At 43.3% G+C, this 27,009-nt stretch overlaps 1 protein-coding gene across 1 annotated transcript in view; it reads left to right on the forward strand.

The window, feature by feature from the left end:
* Positions 1–27,009, forward strand: part of LOC148474265 (disintegrin and metalloproteinase domain-containing protein 33-like) — a gene marked incomplete at its 3' end in the record, with an annotated part of 104,642 nt that overhangs the window by 45,465 nt on the left and 32,168 nt on the right. The window lies entirely within an intron of this gene.

Genomic DNA, 27,009 nt, shown 5'->3' on the forward strand with positions numbered 1-27,009 from the left:
GGAGCAATGCAGTTTGCATCATCGATGCCCTGCCCACCTCAGAAGAAAGTGAGGCGAGATCCGGGAGGGTGACCTACATTGCCGGGAGTCTCTCTGACTTTTCAGCAGAGTAGTCAGGTACGGTGACCACACCTGAAATGAGCGTGGTTAGGGTGGATCAGGGTGTGGCCTAATGTATGTGTAATCTGGCCCTCCCTCCTTTAGGGTTCACCTACAGAAGCTATAAGGATAAGCCCAGAAATACTGCGTCGTGCCAGGACTATGTTTATAATGCGGCAGAATTTATGCCGCGGTCAGTAAAATATTTGTATTCACATCGCGCTTCTGTTTTTATAACCACCTTGCTCTGCCCTGATTCATCGTCCAAGTCATACAATCCTGGAGCGTGGCTTTTCCTGTCCTATTTATCCTTAGTCTGCGGAATGTGTGCAAACAACACTCCCTGCCCTTCCCATCCCGTCCGCCTGCTCTCTCCTCCCCGCCATTGCGTTGTCGTCATGTATGGCCCCCACGGCCAGTTACCCAATTTGCTGACAACAACGCTGCCTATCTCACCTAGCCTTATACTTGTATACATATTTGTAATTAGTATCATATTTGTAATTAGTATACAGAAAGGAAGAAAAAAAACTGTGCTGCAATGGTGAGAAAAATATATATTAAATGATGGTGCTTGAGAGACCAATTAAATACAGGCTTCTTCTAACCATATATATATATAAAAACATTTATTTCAAAAACATAATATAAGATTATTAATATAAGTAGTACATTCCCAATACTGCTGCCAATAATGGATAGTAAGTTAGTAACAAATGCACAGACCTATATAAAATACAATGTATCCTATTAGGTGTATGGCTTATGCACTCATAGTGATCACCAGAAGATAACCAGTCAGATCCCCAGAGATATCTCCACAGAGCAACGAATATGCTGGATCAGTAGTAATAGGAGGTCACTTTAGTATAAAATCACAGCAACTCCTGAGATTAGTTAATATGATTTTTCACCAAAAACCTGGGTCAGACCCCGGTTACCCAGCACCATCAATCTGGGTTATTCTCAGGTCAGCCCCGTTTAGCCCCCGCAATGCGATCCTGGGCATTACTGGCATGCCCTGATCTTTGATAAATGGGCCCCTGTATGGTAACATGTGTTTTGGATAGAACCATCTGATGAACATTGCTAATTAGCAGGGTATAAAGGAAGTGATCCTGCCGGGTCCCTTATCTTGGAAAAGCTCCTGAATAGTAGTGTAACTGGTGTATAGGGGCCTCTCTGTATTACTGCTGCGCTAATCTCACTGCTCGCCAGCCCTGATCTCCTGTCTGCCCAGCTGAAGACTTGCCATCATTCTAGCTTACAGTATACTGGCTGCTCCTCTCTCCCTGTGGACAAGCATCAGTGAAGGGTGTGGCTGTTAGCTGAGGTCCTTGCCACACACCGGACGTATAAGCATCCTTGCCATTCATACCAGCTGATATCTGCCACCCACGGCTGCTCCGCCACACCTGCGGCTGAAGCACTGTAAGATCGGGCACAGCGAGACCTGGCCCAGGACAATCAGCGCTGCACACTATATACTCACTACAAGTGTTATACGAGCAGCCGTATATGCAGGTACTATACTTCTAATTGAATATAGCATCAGTCCGTCCCCTGGGGAATAATCCAGCAGAGAATCATAGTAACTAACCTCAGGAGGTGCTGTGATTATATAATACTCTAGTGACCTATTACTACTGATCCAGCATATTCATTGCTCTGGGGAGATATCTCTGGGGATCTGACTGGTTATCTTCTGGTGATCACTATGAGTGCATAAGCCATACACCTAATAGGATACATTGTATTTTATATAGGTCTGTGCATTTGTTACTAACTTACTATCCATTATTGGCAGCAGTATTAGGAATGTACTACTGATATTAGTAATCTTATATTCTCTCTCTCTCTCTCTCTCTCTCTCTCTCTTTCTCTCTTTCTCTCTTTCTCTCTCTTTCTCTCTCTTTCTCTCTCTTTCTCTCTCTTTCTCTCTCTTTCTCTCTCTTTCTCTCTCTTTCTCTCTCTTTCTCTCTCTTTCTCTCTCTTTCTCTCTCTCCTCTCTTTCTCTCTCTCTCTCTTTCTCTCTCTTTCGCTCTCTCTCGTTATTTTTCCTTTCTTTATAGTAGTTACTATGTACTGCCTGGTGGCTATTGGCATTAACATCAGCAGCAGCACATGGTGATTACATAATCTATCGATTGATCATTGTATGCAATTATATCACACAAAGAGGTCTATGTACTAAGCAGTGTTAGGAGACAGAGTGAAAAGTGATAGGTCTGTGATAAGGTACCAGCCAATCAGCTCCCAACTGTCATTTTTCAAACACAGCCTGTGAGATGGCAGTTGGGAGCTGATTGGCTGGCACTTACCACTGCTTAGTACATAGGGCCTGATTCAGAGCCACTCGTAAGCGGCAGTACGCTCGTTCCGAGCGATGTTCGCACATCTGCGCATGCATACGGTTTGTAATACGCATGCGCGAACCAGTCAGTGCGGCCGAAAATCGTTTGTTCGCTATATAGCGAATGCCTGCTACTTTGAGTGACAGGATGAGGCGTATGTGGGTGGTAACAGGGGAAGGTGCTTGAAAACGGGGAATGGAGATCAGAACGCAGGCGTGCTTAAAGGTCAAAACGGGCGTTTTATGGGTGTGCATAATTAAAACAGCAGCGTCACTGACCACGTCACCTGGTTGTTTTATAGTCAGAACTGCTCGCAATATAGTGGTAGGAAAAACCAACCACAAGAATAGCAAGCAGTTCATACGCTGATCGATGTACTCGATTAATCTAATAAATAGCGGACATGACGTATGAAGCGAGCGGCCAGGGGGCGTATTTTTCAAATAAACGTCCGCATGTTTTGTTCGCTCGTTCAGACATGGAGGCGTGAACAGACCGCAAAGAGCGAACGGTTCATCTGAATAGCCACCCCCTTTTTCTGAACGAGCGAGCGCTAATTGCGTCCGGCTCTGAATCCGGCCCATAGACCTCTAAGGCCTGTATACAATTTGAGCTAAGCCACGATACTTTTTCACGTGTTTTGCAGGCGGAATAGTATCGCTGTATTCAATTTGAAAGTAGGCGAAAACGGGACCCGGCAAAACTTAAACAAGCGGAAAGTACTGTCACATTTGGGGAAATCAGCCTGACACCCCACTAAAGATGCTCTGACATGGGGGTTCCCTATTGTACCCCCCGAGTTGGCTTGCTGAAGGTATTTGATGTAACTGGCTCAATAGCTGCTAAACAGTGTTTTTGCAGAGTAGTGTTCAGGAGTTTTTGTTGCAGAGAATAACTTATCCCAGCAAATTTGGGGTACTTGAAAATGGGGGTCTGCATATTTTAAAGTTGCTACAGTTAAGTTTAAAAAAAAATGTGAAAAATCCGCAAGTCCCTGCAATGAAAAAAACACTTGGGGCATACTTGGGGACCCCCCCAGAGTCAAGTTCGCTAGTTTTTAACTTTGTCCCCCAACTTTTTTTTTTTCGCCCCACCCCCCCAAATTCAAAGTGATTTTTTTTTGGGGTGTCCTTAAGTCTTCTTCTTTTTTACATTTTTTTTTTACAGTTTACCTTTGGGGGACTGTCTGAGGGCTGCACGGGAGTTCTCGCAACGTTGCACCCCAAACCCCAATTCTGCACTTTTTCCGCCTGCTATTCACAGGCGAAACTTTTCCGCCTAGTACATTACATTGACTCTCCTCCTAGGCGAAAAGTCTTCCAAATTGAATACAGAGTAAAATCAAAACAGGCGAAAATGACGTCATCAGCGAAAAGTTTCCGCCAAAAGTACGCGAAAACGGCTTTTCGCCTCAAATTGAATACGGCCCTAAATATAAGTATATAGCCAGTGGTTGTCTAGCGCCAGGTTTTAGCAGCTTAGGTGTTACCAACAGCTGACATCCATTTTCCTTTGCTATATCTTTTCGCTGCTTATCACGACAATAAGCGTATCGCAGGCATGTGTTTCTATATCATACACATGCAGGGACAGTGGATCTGATAGCCGCCCGTCCCTGTGATAAGTAAAATGGTTGCTAGTGCGATCACTTGGGTTCGGGTCCTGGCCGCACTACTGTACATGCGCAGTCATCAGACCGTGTACGTGCCCTTTGTCAGGAGAGGATCCTATGGATCCCTCTCCAGGATAATTTAGCTCTTTATAGCCAATAGGCTTCAATGGCGTCACATTCCAGAGCCAGGTAATAGAAGTGTTTCCTCCCTTCCCCTGAGATCCCCACTGTCTGTGCTGCTGTCACTTTCTTTTCATGGGACTTCACCTCCCGACACTGACTGACGTTGTCCTCTATAGTTTCTTGTTACTCCGACCACAGCCTCCTGTCCCTTCAGCCTCACCTGGCCGCTGCCTCCCGTCTGCACATCACACCCACAATGCACTTCTCATATCCACTACACTGCTCTCCTATAACTACCGTGTCCTCCCTAAGCGGGCTGTCTCTCTCTACAGCAATACCTTCACTTCAGCCCTAGGCAATGCCGCCCCAGCCAACAGTCTCCAGTGATCCAAACCTCAACCGCCGCACTACAATGCCCAGCGTATCATGTAATTTTCTTATTACTCCTTGTCCTAGTGGGAAGCCGCTCAGGCTGTGTGTGAGGCAGGGGAGGGCAATAAGCAGCTTCTGTGGGACTACACATCCCAGCATGCCCTACCACAATTTTGCTATCAGGACAAGCTAAAAGTGTGGCAGGGCATGCTGGGATGTATAGTTCAACATCTTCTGCAGGGCTGCAAATTGCCCACCCCTGGTCTAATGTAACAAGTGTAATATTGAGAGCATCTCGGGTCCTCCCTGTGTATATAGTATGGGAAGTAATATCGGTGTAAAGTCACTCTGTATCTCGGGTCCTCCCTGTGTATATAGTATGGGGAAGTAATATCGGTGTAAAGTCACTCTGTATCTTGGGTCCTCCCTGTATATAGTATGGGGAAGTAATATCGGGGTAAAGTCGCTCTGTAGCTCGGGTCCTCCCTGTATATAGTATGGGAAAGTAATATCGGTGTAAAGTCACTCTGTAGCTCGGGTCCTCCCTGTGTATATAGTATGGGAAGTAATATCGGTGTAAAGTCACTCTGTATCTCGGGTCCTCCCTGTATATAGTATGGGAAGTAATATCGGGGTAAAGTCACTCTGTAGCTCGGGTCCTCCCTGTATATAGTATGGGGAAGTAATATCGGGGTAAAGTCACTCTGTAGCTCGGGTCCTCCCTGTATATAGTATGGGGAAGTAATATCGGTGTAAAGTCACTCTGTATCTCGGGTCCTCCCTGTATATAGTATGGGAAGTAATATCGGTGTAAAGTCACTCTGTACCTCGGGTCCTCCCTGTATATAGTATGGGAAGTAATATCGGTGTAAAGTCACTCTGTAGCTCGGGTCCTCCCTGTGTATATAGTATGGGAAGTAATATCGGTGTAAAGTCACTCTGTATCTCGGGTCCTCCCTGTATATAGTATGGGAAGTAATATCGGTGTAAAGTCACTCTGTATCTTGCACGACAACTGGACAAGTGAAAAGTATGAAAAGAGGAAAATCTAAAAATTCCTACCCCAAAGTAACTTACAGCATTTCTATAAAGTGCCAATTAATCTGGAGAACCTGCTATAGAAGCCTAAGTCATACTTATACTAGGAGCATATCTCTGTCACAGCTGCTGTTCCTGTCTATGACGGTTATTTTATTATTGTGTTGTGTCTCCAAAACACAATAAATCAGTTTTCACTCTATTTCAGGGGTTCACAACCACGGTCCTCAAGGCACACACTATACATTTATCTGTCCTATCTGGCTGGTTACTAATGCTGGGCATACACTATACATTATCTGTCCTATCTGGCTGGTTACTAATGCTGGGCATACACTATACATTATCTGTCACATATCTGTCCTATCTGGTTACTAATGCTGGGTATACACTATATATTATCTGTCCTATCTGGCTAGTTACTAATGCTGGGAATACACTATACATTATCTGTCACATATCTGTCCTATCTGGCTGGTTACTAATGCTGGGCGTACACTATACATTATCTGTCACATATCTGTCCTATCTGGCTGGTTACTAATGCTGGGCATACACTATACATTATCTGTCACATATCTGTCCTATCTGGCTGGTTACTAATACTGGGCGTACACTATACATTATCTGTCACATATCTGTCCTATCTGGCTGGTTACTAATGCTGGGCATACACTATACATTATCTGTCACATATCTGTCCTATCTGGCTGGTTACTAATGCTGGGCGTACACTATACATTATCTGTCACATATCTGTCCTATCTGGCTGGTTACTAATGCTGGGCGTACACTATACATTATCTGTCACATATCTGTCCTATCTGGCTGGTTACTAATGCTGGGCATACACTATACATTATCTGTCACATATCTGTCCTATCTAGCTGGTTACTAATACTGGGCATACACTATACATTATCTGTCACATATCTGTCCTATCTGGCTGGTTACTAATGCTGGGCGTACACTATACATTATCTATCACATATCTGTCCTATCTGGCTGGTTACTAATACTGGGCATACACTATACATTATCTGTCACATATCTGTCCTATCTGGCTGGTTACTAATGCTGGGCATACACTATACATTATCTGTCACATATCTTTCCTATCTGGCTGGTTACTAATGCTGGGCATACACTATACATTATCTGTCACATATCTGTCCTATCTAGCTGGTTACTAATACTGGGCATACACTATACATTATCTGTCACATATCTGTCCTATCTGGCTGGTTACTAATGCTGGGCGTACACTATACATTATCTATCACATATCTGTCCTATCTGGCTGGTTACTAATACTGGGCATACACTATACATTATCTGTCACATATCTGGCTGGTTACTAATGCTGGGCGTACACTATACATTATCTATCACATATCTGTCCTATCTGGCTGGTTACTAATACTGGGCATACACTATACATTATCTATCACATATCTGTCCTATCTGGCTGGTTACTAATACTGGGCATACACTATACATTATCTGTCACATATCTGTCCTATCTGGCCGGTTACTAATACTGGGCGTACACTATACATTATCTGTCACATATCTGTCCTATCTGGCTGGTTACTAATACTGGGCATACACTATACATTATCTATCACATATCTGTCCTATCTGGCTAGTTACTAATACTGGGCGTACACTATACATTATCTGTCACATATCTGTCCTATCTGGCCGGTTACTAATACTGGGCGTACACTATACATTATCTGTCCTATCTGGCTTGTTACTAATGCTGGGCATACACTATACATTATCTGTCACATCTGTCCTATCTGGCTGGTTACTAATACTGGGCATACACTATACATTATCTGTCACATATCTGTCCTATCTGGCTGGTTACTAATGCTGGGCGTACACTATACATTATCTGTCACATATCTGTCCTATCTGGCTGGTTACTAATGCTGGGCGTACACTATACATTATCTGTCCTATCTGGCTGGTTACTAATGCTGGGCATACACTATACATTATCTGCCACATATCTGTCCTATCTGGCTGGTTACTAATGCTGGGCATACACTATACATTATCTGTCACATATCTGTCCTATCTGGCTGGTTACTAATGCTGGGCGTACACTATACATTATCTATCACATATCTGTCCTATCTGGTTACTAATGCTGGGTGTACACTATACATTATCTGTCACATATCTGTCCTATCTGGTTACTAATGCTGGGTGTACACTATACATTATCTGTCACATATCTGTCCTATCTGGCCGGTTATTAATGCTGGGCGTACACTATACATTATCTGTCACATATCTGTCCTATCTGGCTGGTTACTAATGCTGGGCGTACACTATACATTATCTGTCACATATCTGTCCTATCTGGCCGGTTATTAATGCTGGGAGTACACTATACATTATCTATCACATATCTGTCCTATCTGGTTACTAATACTGGGCATACACTATACATTATCTGTCACATATCTGTCCTATCTGGCTGGTTACTAATACTGGGCATACACTATACATTATCTGTCCTATCTGGCTGGTTACTAATGCTGGGCGTACACTATACATTATCTGTCACATATCTGTCCTATCTGGCTGGTTACTAATGCTGGGCGTACACTATACATTATCTATCACATATCTGTCCTATCTGGTTACTAATGCTGGGCGTACACTATACATTATCTGTCAAATATCTGTCCTATCTGGCTGGTTACTAATGCTGGGCATACACTATACATTATCTGTCACATATCTGTCCTATCTGGCTGGTTACTAATGCTGGGCATACACTAGACATTATCTGTCCTATCTGGCTGGTTGGAATGAAAACCTGGTAATGTATGGGAGGAAATGACAATCGTCCATTTGCTCACAAACACTTAAAAATAGCCAGAAATGGTCATTCAGACAAATTGGTTATAAAACACACAAATGTAACCAATTTTAATTATTTTTTTTCAGTGTTTAAAAACCATATTATCGACTGTCATTTGCTCCCATACATTACCAGGTTTTCATTCCAACCAGACAGATATATGTATAGTGGATGCCCAGCTTAACAGTCCAGGATGTAAGGATAGCCATACTTGAGTACAGGTGACTTAATTAGTTCCTCAGTTGTTTTGATTTAACCATATGTGCTCAACCACGGATATTACTAAAACCAGGACTGTTAAGGGTCCTATTCATTACCCAACTTTGTGAACAATCCTACCAAAACCAGGAGGTTTTGGTGGCATTGTTCACAAAGTTGGGTAATGGATAGCCGGCAAGGACTAGCGATGCGCCTGCACGCTGGGTCCTTGCCGACCCCGACTGTCTACTGAACATGCCCGTCAACCTGACGACACTCGTCAGGTTCGGCATGTTCAAGGATAGGAGGTCGGGCTCATTCACTGAATGACATTCAGTGTGGGCACCGCACCTCAGCGACATGAAGGGCTGGACGTTCAGACTTTCATGTGGTGTAGTGGATACCCCCCTATAGTGTGCCATGAGGACCGAGGTTGGGAATCACTGCTCTATTAGACGTTTGTGTTATTCCGCATGGCAATCACAGCCCACTATAACAATGACTCATACCACAGTGTGATATACACACAACATATGTGTAACGCTGAGTACAAATAACATACAATGGAAACAGTTCTGTAAACATAGGAAAGTTCTCCTCTACAATAAGGCCTAGGCTAGGGAATAACATGAGAGAGACAGAGAACATACAGAAAAAGATTAATCCCTGCCTGAAGAGCTAACCATCTAACGCATTCCAGTGGGAGTCACTTGGAGGACATCTAGGAAATTGGTTATTACTGTTGCCGGCTGTATTGTTTCTCCCTCCTCTGTACAGAGCGCTGGGATGTAAGTGACATTAATAACAACATGCAGTCAGGGAGAGATCGCGTAACTTGGCTCGCACCTGGAAATAAATACCCCCCGTCATGCTGCCGGCGTGATAGAAGGGAGTGCACTGTTATTATAAGTCTGCATTGGGGGAGCTTTATAATAAACAGGCCATCTCCACAGGCTATCCATTGTCTCCGGCCCCCTGCTTATATAATATAACTGTCACATGTACTGAGCAATGCTATATACTGCTCTCTGCTATCCTGTATATCCTGTCCCTGATTATATTATATAACTGTCACATGTGTACTCGGTAATGCTATATACTGCTACCCTGTATATCCTGTCCCTGCATATATTATATAACTGTCACATGTGTACTCGGTAATGCTATATACTGCTCTCTGCTATCCTGTATCTCCTGTCCCTGCTTATATTATATTATATAACTGTCACATGTGTACTCAGCAATGCTATATACTGCTCTCTGCTATCCTGTATCTCCTGTCCCTGCTTATATTATATAACTGTCACATGTGTACTCAGCAATGCTATATACTGCTCTCTGCTATCCTGTATCTCCTGTCCCTGCTTATATTATATTATATAACTGTCTCCTGTGTACTCAGCAATGCTATATACTGCTCTCTGCTATCCTGTATCTCCTGTCCCTGATTATATTATATAACTGTCACATGTGTACTCAGCAATGCTATATACTGCTCTCTACTATCCTGTATCTCCTGTCCCTGATTATATTATATAACTGTCACATGTGTACTGAGCAATGCTATATACTGCTCTCTGCTATCTTGTATCTCCTGTCCCTGCTTATATTATATAACGTCACATGTGTACTCGGTAATGCTATATACTGCTCTCTGCTATCCTCTATCTCCTATCCCTGATTATATTATATAACTGTCACATGTGTACTCAGCAATGCTATATACTGCTATCCTGTATATCCTGTCCCTGCTTATATTATATTATATAACTGTCACATGTGTACTCAGCAATGCTATATACTGCTCTCTGCTATCCTCTATCTCCTGTCCCTGATTATATTATATAACGTCACATGTGTACTCAGCAATGCTATATACTGCGCTCTGCTATCCTGTATCTCCTGTCCCTGCTTATATTATATAACTGTCACATGTGTACTCAGCAATGCTATATACTGCGCTCTGCTATCCTGTATCTCCTGTCCCTGCTTATATTATATAACTGTCACATGTGTACTCGGTAATGCTATATACTGCTCTCTGCTATCCTCTATCTCCTGTCCCTGATTATATTATATAACTGTCACATGTGTACTCAGCAATGCTATATACTGCTATCCTGTATCTCCTGTCCCTGCTTATATTATATTATATAACTGTCACATGTGTACTCAGCAATGCTATATACTGCTCTCTGCTATCCTCTATCTCCTGTCCCTGCTTATATTATATAACTGTCACATGTGTACTCAGCAATGCTATATACTGCTCTCTGCTATCCTGTATCTCCTGTCCCTGATTATATTATATAACTGTCACATGTGTACTGAGCAATGCTATATACTGCTCTCTGCTATCCTGTATCTCCTGTCCCTGATTATATTATATAACTGTCACAGGTGTACTCAGCAATGCTATATACTGCTCTCTGCTATCCTGTATCTCCTGTCCCTGCTTATATTATATAACGTCACATGTGTACTCAGCAATGCTATATACTGCTATCCTGTATCTCCTGTCCCTGATTATATTATATAACTGTCACATGTGTACTCAGCAATGCTATATACTGCTCTCTGCTATCCTGTATCTCCTGTCCCTGCTTATATTATATAACTGTCACATGTGTACTCAGCAATGCTATATACTGCTCTCTGCTATCCTGTATATCCTGTCCCTGCTTATATTATATAACTGTCTCCTGTGTACTCAGCAATGCTATATACTGCTCTCTGCTATCCTCTATCTCCTGTCCCTGATTATATTATATAACTGTCACATGTGTACTCAGCAATGCTATATACTGCGCTCTGCTATCCTGTATCTCCTGTCCCTGATTATATTATATAACTGTCACATGTGTACTGAGCAATGCTATATACTGCTATCCTGTATCTCCTGTCCCTGCTTATATTATATTATATAACTGTCACATGTGTACTCAGCAATGCTATATACTGCTCTCTGCTATCCTGTATCTCCTGTCCCTGCTTATATTATATAACTGTCACATGTGTACTCAGCAATGCTATATACTGCTCTCTGCTATCCTGTATCTCCTGTCCCTGATTATATTATATAACTGTCACATGTGTACTGAGCAATGCTATATACTGCTATCCTGTATCTCCTGTCCCTGCTTATATTATATAACTGTCACATGTGTACTCAGCAATGCTATATACTGCTATCCTGTATCTCCTGTCCCTGATTATATTATATAACTGTCACAGGTGTACTCAGCAATGCTATATACTGCTCTCTGCTATCCTGTATCTCCTGTCCCTGCTTATATTATATAACGTCACATGTGTACTCAGCAATGCTATATACTGCTCTCTGCTATCCTGTATCTCCTGTCCCTGCTTATATTATATAACTGTCACATGTGTACTCGGTAATGCTATATACTGCTCTCTGCTATCCTGTATCTCCTGTCCCTGCTTATATTATATAACTGTCACATGTGTACTCAGCAATGCTATATACTGCTATCCTGTATCTCCTGTCCCTGCTTATATTATATAACGTCACGTGTACTCAGCAATGCTATATACTGCTCTCTGCTATCCAGTATCTCCTGTCCCTGCTTATATTATATAACTGTCACATGTGTACTCAGCAATGCTATATACTGCTCTCTGCTATCCAGTATCTCCTGTCCCTGCTTATATTATATAACTGTCACATGTGTACTCGGCAATGCTATATACTGCTCTCTGCTATCCTGTATCTCCTGTCCCTGCTTATATTATATTATATAACTGTCACATGTGTACTCAGCAATGCTATATACTGCGCTCTGCTATCCTGTATCTCCTGTCCCTGCTTATATTATATTATATAACTGTCACATGTGTACTCAGCAATGCTATATACTGCTATCCTGTATCTCCTGTCCCTGCTTATATTATATCATATAACTGTCACATGTGTACTCAGCAATGCTATATACTGCTATCCTGTATCTCCTGTCCCTGCTTATATTATATAACGTCACGTGTGTACTCGGTAATGCTATATACTGCTCTCTGCTATCCTGTATCTCCTGTCCCTGCTTATATTATATAACTGTCACATGTGTACTCAGCAATGCTATATACTGCTCTCTGCTATCCTGTATCTCCTGTCCCTGCTTATATTATATAACTGTCACATGTGTACTCAGCAATGCTATATACTGCTCTCTGCTATCCTGTATCTCCTGTCCCTGCTTATATTATATAACGTCACATGTGTACTCAGCAATGCTATATACTGCTCTCTGCTATCCTGTATCTCCTGTCCCTGCTTATATTATATAACTGTCTCCTGTGTACTCAGCAATGCTATATACTGCTCTCTGCTATCCTGTATCTCCTGTCCCTGATTATATTATATAACTGTCACATGTGTACTGAGCAATGCTATATACTGCTCTCTGCTATCCTGTATCTCCTGTCCCTGCTTATATTATATAACGTCACATGTGTGCTGAGCAATGCTATATACTGCTCTCTGCTATCCTGTATCTCCTGTCCCTGCTTATATTATATAACGTCACATGTGTACTGAGCAATGCTATATACTGCTCTCTGCTATCCTGTATCTCCTGTCCCTGCTTATATTATATAACTGTCACATGTGTACTCAGCAATGCTATATACTGCACTCTACTATCCTGTATCTCCTGTCCCTGCTTATATTATATAACGTCACATGTGTACTCAGCAATGCTATATACTGCTCTCTGCTATCCTGTATCTCCTGTCCCTGCTTATATTATATAACTGTCACAGGTGTACTCAGCAATGCTATATACTGCACTCTACTATCCTGTATCTCCTGTCCCTGCTTATATTATATAACTGTCACATGTGTACTCAGCAATGCTATATACTGCTCTCTGCTATCCTGTATCTCCTGTCCCTGCTTATATTATATAACTGTCACATGTGTACTCAGCAATGCTATATACTGCGCTTTGCTATCCTGTATCTCCTGTCCCTGCTTATATTATATAACTGTCACATGTGTACTCAGCAATGCTATATACTGCTATCCTGTATCTCCTGTCCCTGATTATATTATATAACTGTCACAGGTGTACTCAGCAATGCTATATACTGCTCTCTGCTATCCTGTATCTCCTGTCCCTGCTTATATTATATAACTGTCACATGTGTACTCAGCAATGCTATATACTGCTCTCTGCTATCCTGTATCTCCTGTCCCTGCTTATATTATATAACGTCACATGTGTACTCAGCAATGCTATATACTGCTCTCTGCTATCCTGTATCTCCTGTCCCTGCTTATATTATATAACTGTCACAGGTGTACTCAGCAATGCTATATACTGCACTCTACTATCCTGTATCTCCTGTCCCTGCTTATATTATATAACTGTCACATGTGTACTCAGCAATGCTATATACTGCGCTTTGCTATCCTGTATCTCCTGTCCCTGCTTATATTATATAACTGTCACATGTGTACTCAGCAATGCTATATACTGCTATCCTGTATCTCCTGTCCCTGCTTATATTATATTATATAACGTCATGTGTGTACTGAGCAATGCTATATACTGCTCTCTGCTATCCTGTATCTCCTGTCCCTGCTTATATTATATTATATAACGTCATGTGTGTACTGAGCAATGCTATATACTGCTCTCTGCTATCCTGTATCTCCTGTCCCTGCTTATATTATATTATATATCGTCATGTGTGTACTGAGCAATGCTATATACTGCTCTCTGCTATCCTGTATCTCCTGTCCCTGATTATATTATATATCTGTCACATGTGTACTCAGCAATGCTATATACTGCTCTCTGCTATCCTGTATCTCCTGTCCCTGCTTATATTATATAACGTCACATGTGTACTCAGCAATGCTATATACTGCTCTCTGCTATCCTGTATCTCCTGTCCCTGCTTATATTATATAACTGTCACATGTGTACTCAGCAATGCTATATACTGCTCTCTGCTATCCTGTATCTCCTGTCCCTGCTTATATTATATAACTGTCACATGTGTACTCAGCAATGCTATATACTGCTATCCTGTATCTCCTGTCCCTGCTTATATTATATTATATAACTGTCTCCTGTGTACTCAGCAATGCTATATACTGCTCTCTGCTATCCTGTATATCCTGTCCCTGATTATATTATATAACTGTCACATGTGTACTCAGCAATGCTATATACTGCTCTCTGCTATCCTGTATCTCCTGTCCCTGCTTATATTATATTATATAACTGTCTCCTGTGTACTCAGCAATGCTATATACTGCTCTCTGCTATCCTGTATCTCCTGTCCCTGCTTATATTATATAACTGTCACATGTGTACTCAGCAATGCTATATACTGCTCTCTGCTATCCTGTATCTCCTGTCCCTGATTATATTATATAACTGTCACAGGTGTACTCAGCAATGCTATATACTGCGCTCTGCTATTCGGCTGACTACAAGGAATGCAGACTGGCATCTGCGCCATTTTCAGCCAGCGACCGACAATGGCGCAGAGCTCGCACTAGTCCCTCTTTTCATGTTTATCATTATTATCTTAGTTAAATGGTGACACACGAGCTCCGCAGCGCCTTCCAGAGCACAGAAACAGTATGTAAAGAGCATTGCAGGACATGGACATGGTATATACACACATTGCAGGACATGGACACGGTATACGCACATTGCAGGACACGGTATACGCACATTGCAGGACATGGACACGGTATACGTACATTGCAGGACACTGTATACGCACATTGCAGGACACGGACACGGTATATGGACATTGCAGGACATGGACACGGTATATGCACATTGCAGGACATGGACACGGTATATGCACATTGCAGGACATGGTATATGCACATTGCAGGACACTGTATATACACATTGCAGGACACTGTATATACACATTGCAGGACATGGACACGGTATATGCACATTGCAGGACATGGACACGGTATATGCACATTGCAGGACATGGACACGGTATATGCACATTGCAGGACATGGACACGGTATATGCACATTGCAGGACATGGACACGGTATATGCACATTGCAGGACACTGTATATGCACATTGCAGGACACTGTATATGCACATTGCAGGACACTGTATATGCACATTGCAGGACACTGTATATGCACATTGCAGGACACTGTATATGCACATTGCAGGACACTGTATATGCACATTGCAGGACACTGTATATGCACATTGCAGGACACTGTATATGCACATTGCAGGACACTGTATATGCACATTGCAGGACACTGTATATGCACATTGCAGGACACTGTATATGCACATTGCAGGACACTGTATATGCACATTGCAGGACACTGTATATGCACATTGCAGGACACTGTATATGCACATTGCAGGACACTGTATATGCACATTGCAGGACACTGTATATGCACATTGCAGGACACTGTATATGCACATTGCAGGACACTGTATATGCACATTGCAGGACACTGTATATGCACATTGCAGGACACTGTATATGCACATTGCAGGACACTGTATATGCACATTGCAGGACACTGTATATGCACATTGCAGGACACTGTATATGCACATTGCAGGACACTGTATATGCACATTGCAGGACACTGTATATGCACATTGCAGGACACGGTATATGCACATTGCAGGACACGGTATATGCACATTGCAGGACACGGTATATGCACATTGCAGGACACGGTATATGCACATTGCAGGACACGGTCACGGTATATGCACATTGCAGGACACGGACACGGTATATGCACATTGCTGCATCAGCCCGAGTAGTAACCAAATACGCAGCAGCCCTCGTAGTAACCAAATACGCAGCAGCTCTCGTAGTAACCAAATACGCAGCGGGGCGGCCAATCCCAAAGGTTTGGCGTTGTTGTTGGAAATGGGGAGGACAAGCGCATGATGAATGAGGGCCCTGTCTGTGAGAGCTTACAGTCTAAAGCAGGGGTCTTCAAACTTGGCCCTCCAGCTGCTGTGGAACTACACATCCCAGCATGCACTGCCACCTTTTTGATATAACAGCATGCTAAAACTATGTGCAGTGCATGCTGGGATGTGTAGTTCCACAGCATCTGGAGGGCCAAGTTTGAAGACCCCTGGTCTAAAGGAAACAGGAACAGAGGGATGAAGCAAAGAGCAGCGATGTGCTGGCAGCTCCAGTGACAGTCAGGGATTATAGTTGTCTATGTGACAGGTCACCGGGGAGCGCTGCACCAGATGTGTAGCTGCCGTTACGCCCAGAACACTCCTCTGACATCAGAGCCCTCCGCACATGTGTTTCTCATTGTAAGGTGGTACAGTGTTCTGTCTGAGCTCAGGCCTGGATCACTGCTGCACAGTACCAGGACACTGTATCACTGACACTGGATCACTGCTGCACAGTACCAGGACACTGTATCACTGACACTGGATCACTGCTGCACAGTACCAGGATACTGTATCACTGACACTGGATCACTGCTGCACAGTACCAGGATACTGTATCACTGACACTGGATCACTGCTGCACAGTACCAGGACACTGTATCACTGACACTGGATCACTGCTGCACAGTACCAGGACACTGTATCACTGACACTGGATCACTGCTGCACAGTACCAGGATACTGTATCACTGACACTGGATCACTGCTGCACAGTACCAGGACACTGTATCACTGACACTGGATCACTGCTGCACAGTACCAGGACACTGTATCACTGACACTGGATCACTGCTGCACAGTACCAGGATACTGTATCACTGACACTGGATCACTGCTGCACAGTACCAGGACACTGTATCACTGACACTGGATCACTGCTGCACAGTACCAGGATACTGTATCACTGACACTGGATCACTGCTGCACAGTACCAGGATACTGTATCACTGACACTGGATCACTGCTGCACAGTACCAGGACACTGTATCACTGACAAAACATCCTCATTCTATTTTCACATGATCTAGGACTTCTCCCTATTTATCAAAGACTAATGCTGGCCACCACCGGGGCGGCTCCTCATGCATTGCATAAGGAGGCCTATTAATCATGCAGCCCCGGTATGAAGACCACCGTCCTCCGATAACCGACAACATGTCAGTGCTCACCCCCCACTTCCTTCTTTTCTAAGATTTTCTTTTTAACATTTTTTTTTTATTTTTTTTTAAATATTATGTTTTTTTACTGAATTTGGAAGTGGAATCCTGACTCCTAATATCAATATTTTTTCAGTGAGCTGCATACATTTTTAAATGATATTTTTAAAAGCATCCTTTTATTTTTATTGTTTTTCTACCCCCCGAAAAAACTTTTTCCTCTCTTCCCCCCCCCCCCCTTCACCTTACACTTTCCCACCCCACCCTGTTCGCTCTATATTCTGCTTTCCCTACGTGGTCAATGTTGTCATGTTTGTCGTACTACATTCATAAAAGCTAAAAAAACGTTTAAAATTATTTAAATTTTTGACTTCTAAACAATTTAATTTTTGTTCATTGGATTCATTTTATTAGGGTTATACTAAAGACCTAATCAGCACAAAAACTATACATAGCCCAAAAGAAAAGGGTGTGCAAGTGAGCCACATTATTATATCTTGCAGGCATAAATAAATAATATATAACATTTACATCATGGGATTTTATTTGCACAAATATATAAAAAAATAAAATACTACATCATATACAAAAAGGTGAGTGCTAGATTATTCTATCTTTGCACTGTAAATCTGAAAATGGGGGTGGTGATCCCTTGAATCTAGCAGCTCCCAGACTAATGTCCCAATAAATGAACTAAAGCGCAACGCATCACTAATATAACTGGGAATCCTGACTCCTGCCTTCATCTCCGGTGCACAAGCAGCTTACTGGCCATAGAGTACCCCTACCACTGCCGGCCACTCCAGCCATAGAGTACCCCTACCACTGCCGGCCACTCCAGCCATAGAGTACCCCTACCACTGCCGGCCACTCCAGCCATAGACTACCCCTACCACTGCCGGCCACTCCAGCCATAGAGTACCCCTACCACTGCCAGCCACTCCAGCCATAGAGTACCCCTACCACTGCCGGCCGGTGCCTCTGGGGAACAGAGCGTCCCTCATGCGCCCCACTGACTCTTTTTTTTATTACGAGAAACATAATGAACAGCTATAGAAAATCTTAATTTCATTTTGGAGGAGTCTTAATAAATAGACCCCGAATGATTTAGACTCAGCTGTGTCACTATTATATAGGCGTTATACTATTTATACTCTCAGCTATGTCACTATTATATAGGCGATACTATTTATACACTCAGCTGTGTCACTATTATATAGGCGATACTATTTATACACTCAGCTGTGTCACTATTATATAGGCGATACTATTTATACACTCAGCTGTGTCACTATTATATAGGCGATATACTATTTATACACTCAGCTGTGTCACTATTATATAGGCGTTATACTATTTATACTCTCAGCTATGTCACTATTATATAGGCGATACTATTTATACACTCAGCTGTGTCACTATTATATAGGCGATACTATTTATACACTCAGCTATGAAATAGGCCCCTTGGGGAGGAATTGCAGAGTTTAGGTGGCTCTATCCTCCTGTAATGAAACTGAGATTGTATGGCGTTACCCACAATGCCTTGCAGTGACGTCCTCGCTAACTACCCCTGAGTAGTGCATTAAGTTACCTTGATACAGAATCTATTCCACGGTAACAAATATATTTATTGTTTTCATGATCTTCTTTTTATTGTAGCAACAAATTCCTGCTGTTTTATGTCTATGTAAAGACAAATCGTGATCTAAATGAACCTTCCTTGTTAATCCAGTAGGGCGGCAATGTTGCAGGCAGATTGGATCTAGCTGCTGCGCTGTCCCTTTTATTACAAGGGCACAAACGTTATATTTCCCTAGTAACTGCGCAGCATCATTACTATTGGACAGTGTGGTAATAACCAAGTAACTGAACAAGCGTTGGGAGCGTTAGGGTGGGTAGGCGCCCCCCCCCTCTCACCACTGCCATGTTGTTTCTATTAGTGTCCGAGCAATTCCTGTCACCACTATGCCCGGCTGCCATTGGTTATCACACTACATGTGGGCTCCAGGGGAGATGGGGTCACTGTGGGCAGACGACGTGTAAATGGGCTGCTCATCCTCCGCTCACATCTGCTAGGACTTACATCCATGTCTATGAGCGTCGGAAGTGAAACAAATCACTCTGCGCCATGTCTGATGTGAGATCTCTGCCGCTTCCTCAGCTGTCCTGGAAACGATTAAGTTCCTATTGGATAAGTGTTTCAGGCTGGACATGTTCCTGGTTTCCCACACCCTATAGCTGCTATCACTATGCCCTTCACCATACAGCAGGAACGGCGTAAATATCAGCGCAGTAATACATAACATAGAGATGCTGGACTGTACCGCGCCCATCACATAATGATGAATGTACAGTAATACATAACATAGAGATGCTGGACTGTGTGCTTGTACCACGCCCATCACATAATGATGAATGTACAGTAATACATAACATAGAGATGCTGGACTGTACCGTGCCCATCACATAATGATGACTGTACAGTGATACATAACATAGAGGTGCTGGACTGTACCGTGCCCATCACATAATGATGACTGTACAGTAATACATAACATAGAGGTGCTGGACTGTGTGCTTGTACCGCACCCATCACATAATGATGAATGTACAGTAATACATAACATAGAGGTGCTGGATCACATAATGATGAATGTACAGTAATACATAACATAGAGATGCTGGACTGTACCGTGCCCATCACATAATGATGACTGTACAGTAATACATAACATAGAGGTGCTGGACTGTGTGCTTGTACAGCACCCATCACATAATGATGACTGTAGTAATACATAACATAGAGATGCTGGACTGTACCGCACCATCACATAATGATGAATGTACAGTGATACATAACATAGAGATGCTGGACTGTGTGCTTATACCGCCCCATCACATAATGATGAATGTACAGTAATACATAACATAGAGGTGCTGGATCACATAATGATGAATGTACAGTAATACATAACATAGAGGTGCTGGATCACATAATGATGAATGTACAGTAATACATAACATAGAGGTGCTGGATCACATAATGATGAATGTACAGTAATACATAACATAGAGGTGCTGGATCACATAATGATGAATGTACAGTAATACATAACATAGAGGTGCTGGACTGTACCGAGCCCATCACATAATGATGACTGTACAGTAATACATAACATAGAGATGCTGGACTGTGTGCTTGTACCGCGCCCATCACATAATGATGAATGTACAGTAATGCATAACATAGAGGTGCTGGATCACATAATGATGAATGTACAGTAATACATAACATAGAGATGCTGGACTGTACCGTGCCCATCACATAATGATGACTGTACAGTAATACATAACATAGAGGTGCTGAACTGTGTGCTTGTACCGCACCCATCACATAATGATGACTGTAGTAATACATAACATAGAGATGCTGGACTGTACCGCACCATCACATAATGATAAATGTACAGTAATACATAACATAGAGGTGCTGGATCACATAATGATGAAAGTACAGTAATACATAACATAGAGGTGCTGGATCACATAATGATGAAAGTACAGTAATACATAACATAGAGATGCTGGACTGTACCGTGCCCATCACATAATGATGACTGTACAGTGATACATAACATAGAGGTGCTGGACTGTACCGTGCCCAGCACATAATGATGACTGTACAGTGATACATAACATAGAGGTGCTGGACTGTACCGTGCCCATCACATAATGATGACTGTACAGTAATACATAACATAGAGGTGCTGGACTGTGTGCTTGTACCGCACCCATCACATAATGATGACTGTAGTAATACATAACATAGAGATGCTGGACTGTGTGCTTGTACCGCGCCCATCACATAATGATGAATGTACAGTAATACATAACATAGAGGTGCTGGATCACATAATGATGAATGTACAGTAATACATAACATAGAGATGCTGGACTGTACCGTGCCCATCACATAATGATGACTGTACAGTAATACATAACATAGAGGTGCTGGACTGTGTGCTTGTACCGCACCCATCACATAATGATGACTGTAGTAATACATAACATAGAGATGCTGGACTGTACCGCACCATCACATAATGATGAATGTACAGTGATACATAACATAGAGATGCTGGACTGTGTGCTTATACCGCCCCATCACATAATGATGAATGTACAGTAATACATAACATAGAGGTGCTGGATCACATAATGATGAATGTACAGTAATACATAACATAGAGATGCTGGACTGTACCGTGCCCATCACATAATGATGACTGTACAGTAATACATAACATAGAGGTGCTGGATCACATAATGATGAATGTACAGTAATACATAACATAGAGGTGCTGGATCACATAATGATGAATGTACAGTAATACATAACATAGAGATGCTGGACTGTACCGTGCCCATCACATAATGATGACTGTACAGTAATACATAACATAGAGGTGCTGAACTGTGTGCTTGTACCGCACCCATCACATAATGATGACTGTAGTAATACATAACATAGAGATGCTGGACTGTACCGCACCATCACATAATGATGAATGTACAGTAATACATAACATAGAGGTGCTGGATCACATAATGATGAATGTACAGTAATACATAACATAGAGGTGCTGGATCACATAATGATGAATGTACAGTAATACATAACATAGAGATGCTGGACTGTACCGTGCCCATCACATAATGATGACTGTAGTAATACATAACATAGAGATGCTGGATCACATGATGATGAATGTACAGTAATACATAACATAGAGGTGCTGGATCACATAATGATGAATGTACAGTAATACATAACACAGAGGTGCTGGATCACATGATGATGAATGTACAGTAATACATAACATAGAGGTGCTGGATCACATGATGATGAATGTACAGTAATACATAACATAGAGGTGCTGGATCACATGATGATGAATGTACAGTAATACATAACATAGAGGTGCTGGATCACATGATGATGAATGTACAGTAGGTTACAGCGTCACATGTACCATACAAAGCTCATTACACCCTGCCGCACTGCCTCTAGTATATTTCCTATGTTTGAGCCAGTTATTCCCTCGTTGTACTCTCTGGTTATCGGGGTTCCCAGGGAATTGGTGACAGTATTGGCTGGTTGGACTCTTAGCAGAGGGAGGGGGAGAGACACAGCGCCAATGCTTACGCAATTGTGCGATTATTGGTGGTGATCTGCGCATGCATATGAGTCTCATTACCGATGACGCTCGCAGCGAGGATTTATTCATAAAGTGATTGACAGGGACCATTTGTGGGTGGCGACTTAAATGCAGACGTGTCGCGACTGTTTTCAGGGTGTGCTTTTGCCAGCGACTGCGATCCCATATGCAGTAATGGCTCCCGTGTCAAAGTCTCAATGCGACGTCATTCTGCACAACCATAAAGTTACTCAGAAGACCGATTACCGATTTATTTGCGACTAATGGTGCATCTTGTATGTGCGAAGCTGCTGGTGGGCGTCTCAATAGGAATCCCGGCGACTGCGACATTTGCTTATTTCCGCACAGCAAGTGCGCACAAATTTGCCGTGGTGTCAGCAGCATTACCGTCTATCTCTGAATCCGGCCCAAAGCTGAAGTGTGTGTGCGCGCCACTTCTCCGCTGTAACTCTCCCGATGGTTTGATACATCTCCCCCATGAAGTGATAGTTGCAGTATGAGAGGTGAGATGGATGAGGGGGTGCACCAAAGGAATTGGGGTTTCTGGACAGGCAGGAATCTCTAATCTCCTTAATTACAGTGCGGTGACTGTGCGCATATGATACGCAGAAACTTTGTCCCCCATGAAGTGGGGAACATTAGGCCTAGGCTTGGATAGCTAGGAAGTGGGGAGCATTAGGCCTAGGCTTGGATAGCTAGGAAGTGGGGAACATTAGGCCTAGGCTTGGATAGCTAGGAAGTGGGGAACATTATGCTTGGATAGCTAGGAAGTGGGGAACATTAGGCCTAGGCTTGGATAGCTAGGAAGTGGGGAATATTAGGCCTAGGCTTGGATAGCTAGGAAGTGGGGAGCATTAGGCCTAGGCTTGGATAGCTAGGAAGTGGGGAGCATTAGGCTTGGATAGCTAGGAAGTGGGGAGCATTAGGCCTAGGCTTGGATAGCTAGGAAGTGGGGAGCATTAGGCCTAGGCTTGGATAGCTAGGAAGTGGGGAGCATTAGGCCTAGGCTTGGATAGCTAGGAAGTGGGGAGCATTAGGCCTAGGCTTGGATAGCTAGGAAGTGGGGAGCATTAGGCCTAGGCTTGGATAGCTAGGAAGTGGGGAGCATTAGGCCTAGGCTTGGATAGCTAGGAAGTGGGGAACATTAGGCTTGGATAGCTAGGAAGTGGGGAGCATTAGGCCTAGGCTTGGATAGCTAGGAAGTGGGGAGCATTAGGCCTAGGCTTGGATAGCTAGGAAGTGGGGAGCATTAGGCCTAGGCTTGGATAGCTAGGAAGTGGGGAGCATTAGGCCTAGGCTTGGATAGCTAGGAAGTGGGGAGCATTAGGCCTAGGCTTGGATAGCTAGGAAGTGGGGAGCATTAGGCCTAGGCTTGGATAGCTAGGAAGTGGGGAACATTAGGCAGAGGCCCCTAGGAGGTGTGTGTGTGTGTGGGGGGGGGGGCATTAGGCATAGGCTTGGATACCTACAGTAGGAAGTGGGGAGCATTAGGCATACTGTAGGCTTGGATACCTAGGTAGTGGGGAGCATTAGGCAGAGGCACCTAGGAAGTGGGGGGGGGCATTAGGCATGGGTTTGGATACCTACAGTAGGAAGTGGGGAGCATTAGGCAGAGGCTCGGATACCTAGGAGGTGAATTGGGCAGCAGGTGAGAGTTCAGTATGAGAGGTGAGATGGATGATTTGTACAGACTACAGCTGAAAGTTACACGGGGCGGGTTCCCAGGGCGCACGTGCCATACATCAATCTAAAAATACATTAATGACTTTGCAATTATGACCAGCGCCATCAATGCAAGTTATCGGTGCAGTCCCTTCGGTTGTCCTCCTGTACTGCGATCCCATTCTCTATTCTTTTCACGTGAAACGTTCTTCTGCCAGAACGATGATCACTCATAGCTGCAGGCGTTACACATCCGGCCCTGCCTGTGGTTCCTGCACCTGGTTACTACGTTGCAGTTCAAGCGTAACCAGTATATAATGATGAGACACATTTGTGTCAATTCCAAGAATACTCTTATCTGTCATTTTGACAGTGATACAGTTTATTATGTTCTGCCTGTAACACCCATATCGCTGTATCCTGTCCACGCCTTGTGGCACCTTTATGAGGGTGACCCTGCCCTTCCTGCTGTACTTGTGCTAAATACACTGATTTATCTGCTATGTAATATTAAGCTAGGGACACACTGTGCAATAATAGGGGCGATCTGGTGGTTTTCGGCTGCTGGGTCTGATAATCAGAGTGTATACTCAGCACCTGGGGCCGATTATCGCTCCTCGAGCAGCCGGATCGGACGATTGGAGCTGACCTGCTGCGCGGCAGTACTCCAAAGCGTTGAGCCAATTATGTGTACGTTTTGTAGCGCGCATTTTTCAAAAAACATGACAGGAGCTGATTGGTTGGCGCAACATTTAAGACTAGTAACGTGTGATAATAAGAATATCACTTGTTGATAAATCTATGCGATGGTTTGCATATAGCGATTTGCCTGCTGGTCAGGAGAGGTACTGCACCTCTGACTATCGTTTGTATAATATTAGTCAATATTGCTGGGATTGCAGAAATACTGCACATCTATTAACTTAACGTCTTATTGATAGTTATTATATATCTGATGGCGCACGGCCTGGGCAGTTTAAGGCTAGTTAATAAATGCAGCGGCGCTCAGACTGTTTGATTAATATTGTAATCTCTGGGCCTGATTCAGACCCGCTCGCAAGCGCTAGGCGCTCGCAAGCGGGTCGATGGTGGCCCGGTGCGCATGCACACGACTGAGCCGGCTCCATCGTGCACATGCGCGAGACCCGGATAGCGACGGGCAAGCCGTCGCTCCGGGTCTCGTAACAAAGGGAGCGTGCTGTCGATGTTGAGTGACAGAACGCCCCCTTTGGTGGGCGGGCCGGGGGCGTGGCTGCCCAGACGGAGGCGTTCCCATGGGAATGCCTACCGTTAGAGCCAAAAGCACTCTGGGGCTTGCGGCAACAAGACCCTACCGCAAGGGTCTCATTGCAAGCCCGATGGTCGCGATGGTCTTGACCATCGCGACCATCATCATGGCCGCTCGCATAAGCTGAGGGTGGTAACCCACAGCTATGCGAGCGGCCAAGAGGCCGCAACAATAAAAAAAAAAAAAAACGCCCTGATTCAGAGCGTCCGGCTCTGAATCAGGTCCTCTGTCCTTTTCCGTGGCCTTGCCTATGAGAAGAATCTCATTCTTAGTACAGATGTGCGCTGACCCCCCCGTGTTTTGGATCTGGATTCATCTTCGTGTTTTGGCTTTGTAAAACCACCCTCACGTGTTTTTGCTTTTGGTTCTGGGTTTATAAGAAAAAAAAAAAGTTTTTTATAAACCGCTAAATTCATGTAATTGATGCAATGCAAAACCCAAAATTCTGCTTTATAATCCAAATTCCAAACTACGAAAAGATCAGAACCGCGACTCTGATTTACCCATATTCTCAAAATTCTGGTGAATTCCTGGAGAACCGAACATCTCTAATTATTAGTGATGTACTGTATGGATGATAATATTTATGTAATCCATACTCTCCTACTCTCCCGATTCGTCCGGGAGTCTCCCGAAAAAAAAAATAATATATAATTATACCCAATAGCTCCCTATTGGCTCTGACTGATTGTGGTCTGTACTAGAGATGGGCGGTTCGGTTCTCCAGAAATCTGAGTCCACCCGAATTTCGTGAATCTGGACAGATCAGAGTCGCAGTTCTGATCTTTCAGCGGTTCGGAATTCGGATTGTAAATCCAAATTTTGGGTTTTGGATTGCAAAAATGACATGATTTTTAGCTGCTTTAAAAAAAAATTTCAATTTTTTTTTTTTTTTTTTTTTTTTTTTAAAATCCAGATCCGAAAACCAAAATACAAAGATGAATGCAGATCTAAAACCAAAACACAGGGGTCAGCGCACATCTCTAGTTTGTACCGCGCGCTGCATCCATTCACACTCCGGGGGTCCGGCACCACCG

Source organism: Taudactylus pleione, unplaced genomic scaffold (genome assembly GCF_031769625.1).
Source record: "Taudactylus pleione unplaced genomic scaffold, aTauple2 ptg000861l, whole genome shotgun sequence".
In the NCBI taxonomy this organism is placed as follows: domain Eukaryota; kingdom Metazoa; phylum Chordata; class Amphibia; order Anura; family Myobatrachidae; genus Taudactylus; species Taudactylus pleione.